Source organism: Capricornis sumatraensis, chromosome 2 (genome assembly GCF_032405125.1).
Source record: "Capricornis sumatraensis isolate serow.1 chromosome 2, serow.2, whole genome shotgun sequence".
Classification (NCBI taxonomy): domain Eukaryota; kingdom Metazoa; phylum Chordata; class Mammalia; order Artiodactyla; family Bovidae; genus Capricornis; species Capricornis sumatraensis.
In genome coordinates, this window is record NC_091070.1 from 123865541 (window position 1) to 123876079 (window position 10539).

The 10539-nt window shown below is 45.5% G+C and overlaps 1 non-coding gene across 1 annotated transcript; it reads right to left on the reverse strand.

Moving 5' to 3' along the window:
• Positions 1-10117: 10117 nt before the first annotated feature.
• TRNAQ-UUG (transfer RNA glutamine (anticodon UUG)) lies at positions 10118-10189 on the reverse strand. The gene has a single exon. It is a non-coding gene; the product is annotated as a tRNA-Gln (tRNA).
• Positions 10190-10539: the final 350 nt, after the last annotated feature.

Consider the following 10539-nt stretch of genomic DNA (forward strand, 5'->3'; position numbering starts at 1 on the left):
TCTCGCTTTCACTCCCTTGTACTGTAGCACCAGCACCCATAAAGCTTTATCTGAAATTCTCATCTGACCTCTTATCAATTTCTATTGCCTGAAGAGTCCAAGGACTGGGATCAGTAACATTGTGTACCTGCTCTTTTGTACCTTGCCTTTTTTCCCTCATAAAAACACATTCTGGAAATAACTCTGTACTGATTCATAGAGATATTCCTCACATTTATGGCTTCAAAGTACTCCAGGTGTGTATGCATTAATTGGTCATTCTTAAATATGGGAAGTGGGGACCAGTCATTATGAAATTATCAACCTTTATGATCACACTCATTTGACAAGCACAGATAGTGTTAGTAGGGGGAAGGTAGTTTTGAGAGCCATTTAGAGGATAGTATGAGGATGAGGATAGATTCCAGAAGAACCCACCTGTAGGAGATTGCTGCTCAGCCCACTAACCAAACCTTCCTCTGCCCCACTTGGTCCTAGTGAAGCTCCAGCTTCATCCCCAGGGATCCTCTCAGAATTCTGGTACCTTCTCCAAGTTCTCTCCCCAAACAGGCTCTCCTTTCCTTCCCAATTAAATCGCCTCTGCACTGGCATCTGAAGAATCTTTCTTTCATTTTTTAATTTTCCTTTCTTTTTTAGACAAAAGGAACACGTGGATATATTCTCTTTGTAAGTTACATGATAATAGAATGTATAAGGAAAAAAGTCAGCTCTTCTCCACACTAACTTTCCTAAGAGTAACCACTGTTAACAGGACATAAACCACAGCTCTGGCTTATTTATAACTCCCTGTTGAATCTGACTAATATACTTCGGTCTAAGGGGCTCCAATAGTTTGGCTACCTGATGCGAAGAACTGACTCATTGGAAATGACCCTGATGCTGGGAAAGATTGAAGGTGGGAGGAGGAGGGGACCACAGAGGATGAGATGGTTGCATGGCATCACCGACTCCATGGACATGAGTTTGAGCAAGCCCTGGGAGTCGGCGTGATGGACAGGGAAGCCTGGCGGGCTGCAGTCCATGGAGTCGCAAAGAGTGGGACAGGACTGAGCAACTGAACTGAAGGGGCAAAACCTCCTTTCACTTCCCTCCCTTCCCACACAAAGTGTAAGATCCCCACCTCTACTCAAGACTTACGAGTGTCTAGATGCTCAGATGTTGGGTTGTGCAAAGATGGTGGCAGGAGATCTTTGACAGAGTCTCTGGGCCATTAGAAATTTTAAAATGAGAAGGTTGGCTGGGAAGGTTGGAGGTTCGTTCATCCTTCTGCCTGAATTCTAAAGCTAGAAAGTTGCTTTTTCAACCCCTGCTTGTAGTCAAAAGGGAGGAGCATACTTTTTCCACCTCCATGCATCTATTTTAGTCGGTAGTTTGTTGGACTTTCAATTTCAAGGTCCTGAAAATCACCCAGTTCTTTGCCTTTTCCGGCATCTACAGCACTCCATCACTGTGCGCTGTACCAGACATAGCCACGAGGGGGAGAAACGAGGAGCCCCTGATTTTTCTCAATGTAAGCCCTAAAAGAATGACAAGAGCGTTGGCGGTTCACTTTCGTGGAATTTGACAGATCAGTCAGGAGCTGCGCCGAACCCAAGGTTTTTAATTTTGAAGCCACTCTAGTTCCAGGATGGTCCCAGGCGGGCTAAAGGCCAGCGCTGCCCAGGCCTCGAGCACTGGCCAAGGACGCTCAGCCACTCTCTCCAGCAAAGATCCCAGTCAGGATCCTGACCTGAGAAGCAATGGGGCTTCTCCCATGAGGAAACTGTTCCTCACCTTCCTGTCAGACTGTAGCCGCTCTTCCCCATGTTCTGACAGCCTGTGCTTTGTACTGGGGCGGGAGCAAGAAAACTGAGGACGAGTGATCGACAACGAAGCAGATGAAGGAAGCGGGCGGAATGAGGGGGGAGGGCAGGGGGAAGACAGCAAGGAACGCGGGGAGGAGAGAGAGGGGGAGTAGAGAACAGAATGGTAGGTGGAGGAGGAGGATGGGGCAATCCCACGGAGTCCCGAGAACTGTTCTGGGGGAGTTCAGAGCTCCCAGGGCAGCGGGAAGAGGACAATTTCAAAGGGGAAAGGGACTCTTTTTTTCCCCCTCACGGGAATTTTACCTCGGAGCAGAAAACTCTAGAAATGCCGGCAGAGCAGGTGCATTTGGAGGAGGCCTCCAAAAGCCTTTCCCTGTCACTCACCCAGAATGGATTTCGTCTCCATTCGACGACGTCCCAAGCTGAAGAGACGGCCGCGGGCGCCCCCGGGCGTCGCGGAGGAAGCGGCTCGTGACGTGATGAAGAGCCCGGGAGGGAGGCGGGTCCTGGGCCCGCACGGTTGCGTGCGGCCTGGCTCAGCCTCGGGAGAACGAGGCGGCCATGGGTAATGGTGAGCACGCTGGACTCTGAATCCAGTGATCCGAGTTCGAGTTTCAGTGGGCCTTTTACCTTTAGGCCGCACCCAGTGTCTTTTACTCGTGCAGCCCGAAGCTTTGAGGGCCGAGTCCTGGACCCCGTTAGACTCCCACTTCAGCCTGCTGGACTCTGCTCCAGTAAGACACCACTGACAAAGAAGGCCATGACCTTTTCCTTTTATTCATAGAAGAATTTACTTTGAGACTTTGGAAGGACCGTCTCACCGAGTTAAACTGTCTTCTACCACCAAGAACACTGATCTACTCAAGAATGGTTTCTGCCCAGAAAGCCTGAAAGTTGCTCCGTGCATATTTTTGCTATATTTCCTTTTGCTTTTTGTGGGGACACTGTAGATAGGTAAATCATTTGTAATGTATATGGTTGCTAATTTAGGCATCCTGATGGCTTCCTTAAAGTTGACTGGCAGGTACCCTCTCCTCCCCACTTTCCATTCTCTTCTCTTGCAGGACCTGAGGAGGTTCAGGACACCTGAGACCACAAGTAAAGGACTGCAGGCTGGAGAGTCCATGGCCAGTGATGTGCACATCCAGGGATTCGAGGTCTATTTAGTAGACTGTGTAAAGGAAAATTTCATGGAGGTGATCAGCAGGTTTCTCCTCAGCAATATCCACATTTCTACCTAACTCTTCATTCAGGCCCTCCCTCCTCTACTTGAGGAACATTTAATCTTTATTTAATATTTCTTTTTCACATGAAATGGCAAGTTCTCAATAGGCCCTATTCTCCCGTCTATATCTGTCAACCATTTCCAGCTGTCAGTACAGTAGGCATCCTGCATCTCTATCACATCCTTACCTGATCAGTCCATTTCAGTTCAGTTCAGTCGCTTAGTCCTGTCTGAGCCTTTGTGACCCCATGGACTGCAGCACAACAGGATTCCCTGTCTATCACCAACTCCCAGAGCTTGCTCAAACTTATGTCCATTGAGTCAGTGATGCTATATAACTATCTCATCCTCTCTTGTTCCCTTCTTCTCCTGCCTTCAATCTTTCCCAACATCAGGGTCTTTTCCAAGGAGTCAGTTATTCCCATTAGGTGGCCAAGTATTGGAGTTTCAGCTTCAGCATCAGTCCTTCCAATGAATATTCAGGACTGATTTCCTTTAGGATTGACTGGTTTGATTTCCTTGCAGTCCAAGGGACTCTCAAGAGTCTTCTCCAAACACCACAGTTCAAAAGCATCAATTCTTCGGCACTCAGCTTTGACATATTCCTTTCCCAATTTGGAACCAGTCTGTTGTTCCGTGTCCAGTTCTAACTGTTGCTTCTTGACCTGCATATAGATTTCTCAGGAGGCCAGGTCAGGTGGTCTGGTATTCCCATCTCTTTAAGAATTTTCCACACTCTGTTGTGATCCATACAGTCAAAGGCTTTGGCATAGTCAATAAAGGAGAAGTAGATGTTTCTCTAGAACTCTCTTGCTTTTTCAATGATCCAATGGATGTTGGCAATTAGATCTCTGGTTCCTCTGCCTCTTCTAAGTCCAGCTTGAACATCCATACATGATTACTGGAAAAACCATAGCTTTGACTACATGGATCTTTGTTGGCAAAGTAATATCTCTGCTTTGTAATATGCTGTCTAGGTTTGTCACAGCTTTTCTTCCAAGGAGTAAGCATTTTTTAAATTTCATGGCTGAAGTCACCATCTGCAGTGATTTTGGAGACCAAGAAAATAAAGTCTGACACTGTTTCCATTTTTTCCCCATCTATTTGACATGAAGTGATGGGACTGGATACCATGATCTTAGTTTTTTGCATATTGAGTTTTAAGCCAGCATTTTCATTCTCCTCTTTCACTTCATCAAGAGGCTCTTTAGTTCTTCTTCACTTTTTGCCATAAGGGTGGTGTCATCTGCGTATCTGAGGTTATTGATATTTCTCCCAGCAATCTTGATTCCAGCTTGTGCTTCTTCCAGCCCAGCGTCTCTCATGATGTACTCTGCCTATAAGTTAAATAAGCAAGGTGACAGTATACAGCCTTGACATACTCCTTTCCCAATTTGGAACCAGTCTGTTGTTCTGTATCCAGTTCTAACTGTTGCTTCTTTATCTGCATGTAGATTTCTCAGGAGGGCAGGTCAGGTGGTCTGGTATTTCCATCTCTTTAAGAATTTTCCATAGTCTCTTGTGATCCACATAGTCAAAGGCTTTTGCATAGTCAATAAAGCAGAAATAGATGTTTCTCTGAACTCTCTTGCTTTTTCAATGATCTAATGGATATTGGCAATTCAATCTCTGGTTCCTCTGCCTTTTCTAAATCCAGCTTGAACATCTGGAAGTTCTCAATTCACATACTGTTGAAGCTGGGCCTGGATAATTTTGAGCATTACTTTGCTAGTGTGTGAGATGAGTGCAATTGTGTGGTAGTTTGAACATTCTTTGGCATTGCCTTTCTTTGGGATTGGAATGAAAATTGACCTTTTCCAGTCCTGTGGCCACTGCTGAGTTTTCCAAATGTGCTGGCATATTGAGTGCAGCACTTTCATAGCATCATCTTCCAGGATTTGAAACGGCTCAACTGGAATTACATCACCTCCACTAGCTTTGTTCGTAGTGATGCTTTCTAAGGCTCACTTGACTTCACATTCCAGGATGTCTGGCTCTAGATTAGTGATCACATCATCACGATTATCCGGGTCATGAAGATCGTTTTTGTACAGTTCTTCTGTGTATTCTTGCCACCTCTTCTTAATATCGTCTGCTTCTGTAAGGTCCATACCATTTCTGTCCTTTATTTTGCCCATCTTTGCATGAAGTATGTAAATCGTGAAATTCCAGATGTTCAAGCTGGTTTTAGAAAAGGCAGAGGAACCAGAGATCAAATTGCCAACATCTGTTGGATCGTTGAAAAAGCAAGAGAGTTCCAGAAAAACATGTTTCTGCTTTATTAACTATGTCAAAGCCTTTGACTGTGTCGATCATCACAAACTGTGGAAAATTCTTAAAGAGATGGGAATGCCAGACCACCTGACCTGCCTTTTGAGAAATCTGTATGCAGGTCAGGAAGCAACAGTTAGAACTGGCCGTGGAACAACAGACTGGTTCCAAATAGAGACTGGAATATGTCAAGGCTGTATATTGTCACTCTGCTTATTTAACTTCTATGCAGAGTACATCATGAGAAATGCTGGGCTGGGTAAAGCACAAGCTGGAATCAAGATTGGTGGGAGAAATATCAATAACCTTAATTATGCAGATAACACCACCCTTATAGAAGAAAGCAGCCTTTTGATGAAAGTTAAAGAGGAGAGTGAAAAAGTTGGCTTGAAGCTCAACATTCAAAAAACTGAGATCATGGCATCTGGTCCCATCACTTCATGGCAAATAGATAGGGAAACAGTGGAAACAGTGACAGACTTTGTTTTGGGGGCTTCAAAATCACTGCAGATGGTGACTGCAGCCATGAAATTAAAAGACACTTACTCCTTGGAAGAAAAGTTATGACCAACCTAGAAAGCACATTAAAAAGCAGAGACACTACTTTGCCAACAAAGGTCTGTCTCGTCAAGGCTATGATTTTTCCAGTAGTCATGTATGGATGTGCAAGATGGACGATAAAGAAAGCTGAGTACCAAAGAATTGATGCTTGAACTGTGGTGTTGGAGAAGACTCTTGAGAGTCCCTTGGACTGCAAGGAGATCAAACCAGTCCATCCTAAAGGAAATCAGTCCTGAATATTCATTGGAAGAACTGATGTTGAAGCTGAAACTCCAATACTTTGGCCACCTAATGTGAAGAACTGACTTGTTAGAAAAGACCCTGATGCTGGGAAAGATTGAAGGCAGGAGGAGAAGGGGACAACAGGCGATGAGATGGTTGGATGGCATCACCGACTCGAAGGACATGAATTTGAATAAACTCCGGGAGTTGGTGATGGACAGGGAGGCCTGGCGTGCTACAGTCCATGGGGTTGTGAAGAGTCGGATATGACTGAGTGGCTGAACTGAATTAAACTTGCATGAAATGTTCTCTTGCTGTCTCTAATTTTCTTGAAGAGATCTCTAGTCTTTCTCATTCTATTGTTTTCCTCTATTTCTTTGCACTGATCACTGAGGCAGGCTTTCTTATCTCTCCTTGCTATTCTTTGGAACTCCGCAAGTTATGGGTATGTCTTTCCTTTTCTCCTTTGCCTTTCTTTAGCTTCTCTTCTTTTCTCAGCTATTTGTAAGCCCTCCTCATACAATCATTTTGCCTTTTTGCATTTCTTTTTCTTGGGATGGTTTTGATCACTGCCTCCTGTACAATGTCATGAACCTCCATCCATTGTTCTTCTGGCACTCTATCAGATCTAATCCCTTGAATCTATTTGTCACTTCCACTGTATAATCATAAGGGGTTTGATTAGGTCATGCCTGAATGGTCTAGTGGTTTTCCCTACTTTCTACAATTTAAGTCTGAATTTGGCAATAAGAAGTTCATGATCTGAGCCACAGTCAGCTCTTGGTCTTGTTTTTGCTGACTGTATAGATCTTCTCTATCTTCGGCCGCAAAGAATATAATCAATATGATTTTGGTATTGACCATTTGGTGATGTCCATGTGTAAAGTCTTCTCGTGAGTTGTTGGAAGAGGGTGTTTGCTATGACCAGTGTGTTCTCTTGGCAAAACTCTGTTAGCCTTTGCCCTGCTTCATTTTGTATTCCAAGGCCAAAATTGCCTGTTATTTCAGGGATTTCTTAACTTCCTACCTTTGGCTTCTTCAGCATTACTGGTTGGGTCATAGACTTGGATTGCTGTGATATTGAATGGTTTGCCTTGGAAATGAACAGAGATCATTCTGTCATTTTTGAGATTGCACCCAAGTACAGACTCTCTTGTTGACGATGAAGGCTACTCTGTTTCTTCTAAGGGATTCTTGCCCACAGTAGTAGATATAATGGTCATCTGAGTTAAATTCACTCATTCCTGTCCGTTTTAGTTTACTGATTTCTAAAATGTTGATGTTCACTTTTGCCATCTCCTGTTTGACCACTTCCAGTTTACCTGGATTCGTGGACCTCACATTCCAGGTTCCTATGCAATATTGTTCTCTACAGCATCGGACTTTACTTCCATCACCAGTCATATCCACAACTAGGCTTGTTTTTGCTTTGGCTCCATCTCTTCATTCTTTCTGGAGTTTATTCTCCACTCTTCTCCAGTAGCATATTGGGCACCTACTGACCTGGGGAGTTCATCTTTCAGTGTCATATCCTTTTGCCTTTTCATACTGTTCATGGTATTCTCAAGGCAAGAATACTGAAGTGGTTTGCCATTCCCTTCTCCAGTGGATGACGTTTTGTCAGCACTCTCCACCATGACCCGTCTGTCTTTGGGGGCCCTACCATAGTCTCATTGAGTTATACAAGGCTGATCTAGAGCCAGACATCCTGGAATGTGAAGTCAAGTGAGCCTTAGAAAGCATCACTATGAACAAAGCTAGTGGAGGTGATGTAATTCCAGTTGAGCTGTTTCAAATCCTGGAAGATGATGCTATGAAAGTGCTGCACTCAATATGCCAGCACATTTGGAAAACTCAGCAGTGGCCACAGGACTGGAAAAGGTCAGTTTTCATTCCAATCCCAAAGAAAGGCAATGCCAAAGAATGCTCAAACTACTGCACAATTGCACTCATCTCACATGCTAGTAAAGTAATGCTCAAAATTCTCCAAGCCAGGCTTCAGCAATACGTGAATCATGAACTTTCTGATGTTCAAGCTCGTTTTAGAAAAGGCAGAGGAACCAGAGATCAAATTGCCAACATCCACTGGATCATGGAAAAAGCAAGAGAGTTCCAGAAAAACATCTATTTCTGCTTTATTGACCATGCCAAAGCCTTTGACTGTGTGGATCACAATAAACTGTGGGAAATTCTTCAAGAGATGGGAATACCAGACCACCTGACCTGCCTCTTGAGAAATCTGTATGCAGGTCAGGAAGCAAGAGTTAGAACTGGACATGGAACAACAGACTGGTTCCAAATAGGAAAAGGAGTACGTCAAGTCTGTATATTGTCACCCTGTTTATTTAACTTCCATGCAGAGTACATCATGAGAAACGCTGGCCTGGAAGAAACACAAGCTGGAATCAAGATTGCCGGGAGAAACATCAATAACCTCAGATATGCAGATGACACCGCCCTTGTGGCAGTAAGTGAAGAGGAACTAAAAAGTCTCTTTATGAAAGTGAAAGTGGAGAGTGAAAAAGTTGGCTTAAAGCTCAACATTCAGAAAACGAAGATCATGGCACCCAGTCCCATCACTTCCTGGGAAATAGATGAGGAAACAGTGGAAACGGTGTCAGACTTTATTTTGGGGGGCTCCAAAATCACTGCAGATGGTGATTGCAGCCATGAAAAGACGCTTACTCCTTGGAAGGAAAATTATGACCAACCTAGATAGCATATTGAAAAGCAGAGACATTACTTTGCTGACTTAGGTCCATCTAGTCAAGGCTATGGTTTTTCCTGTGGTCATGTATGGATGTGAGAGTTGGACTGTGAAGAAAGCTGAGCACCAAAGAATTGATGCTTTTGAGCTCTGGTGTTGGAAAAGACTCTTGAGTCCCTTGGACTGCAAGGAGATCCAACCAATCCATTCTGAAGGAGATCAGCCGTGGGATTTCTTTGGAAAGACTGATGCTAAAGCTGAAACTCCAGTACTTTGGCCACCTCATGCGAAGAGTTGACTCATTGGAAAAGACTCTGATGCTGGGAGGGATTGGGGGCAGGAGAAGAAGGGGATGACCGAGGATGAGATGGCTGGATGGCATCACTGACTCGATGGACGTGAGTCTGAGTGAACTCCGGGAGTTGGTGTTGGACAGGGAGGCCTGGCGTGCTGCGATTCATGGGGTCACAAAGAGTCGGACATGACTGAGTGACTGAACTGAACTGTGGTCCATGTGATGTTTGATTAGTTTTCTGTGATTGTGGTTTTCATTCTGGAGGCCCTCTGAGGGATAAGGATAAGAGGCTTATGGAAGTTTCCTGATGGGAGAGACTGACTGTGGGGAAAACTGGGTCTTGTTCTGATGGGCGGGTCCATGCTCAGTAAGTCTTTAATCCAATTTTCTGTTAATTGGTGGGGCTGTGTTCTCCCTCTGTTGTTTGACCCGAGACCAAACTATTGTGGAGGTAACGAAGATGATGGAGACCTCCTTCAAAAGGTCCCATGCATGCACTGCCACACTCAGTGCCCCTGATCCTGCAGCAGGCTATCGCCAAGCCATGCCTCCGCTGGAGACTCCTGGACGCTCACAGACAAGTCTGGGTCAGTCTCTTGTGGGGTCACTGCTCCTTTCTTCTGGGTCAAAAGGTTTCGTCTGTGCCCTCCAAGAGTGTGTTTCCCTAGTCCTGTGTAAGTTCTGGAGGCTCTATGGTGGGGTTAATGGTGACCTCCTCGAAAAGGGCTTATGCCACACCTAGGTCTGCTACACCCAGAGCCCCTGCCCCTGCGCCAGGCCACTGCTGACCGGAACCCCTGCAGGAGACACTCAAACACTCAAAGGCAGGCTGGTTCAGTCTCGGTGGGGGTCTCCTGGTGGTCTCCCTACCTCATGCCTGGATTTTTTTCCTCTGCCTCCTGGAGACGATATCCCTTCTTTCTGTATCCCAGCAAACTGCCCTAGCCTAGGGAATTCTCTTTCCTTCCAGTGGTTAGGACTCTTCCCTACCGCGGTAGGGGGCACTAGTAAAAGAGGCTTTCTAAAGAGAAAGGTTCCACCGAGACTCGAACTCGGATCGCTGGATTCAAAGTCCAGAGTGCTCACCATTACACCATGGAACCATGACCAATTTCTTGGCTCACTCTTCCACTGCTGAGCCAGGTGGTGCGCAGCGCTGCCGGCCCAGGACTCGCCTCCCGCCGGGCGCTCTAGTCACCCCGCCTCGAGTCGCTTCCTCCGCGACGCCAGGGGGCGCCTGACTCGCCGGCCCACGGCCGTCTCTTCAGGTTTGGACGATGTGGAAAGAGTTGAAATCCATTTGGGGTGGATTAGTAACTTTTTCCTGTTACTAGAGAATTTATTAGGAAAAGGTTACTAGGCTTCCCCCAAATGCACCTGTTCTACCGGCATTTCTAGAGTTTTCTGCCCTGAGGTAAAATTCCCCCCAGGGAAAAAAGTTCCTTTCCTGTTT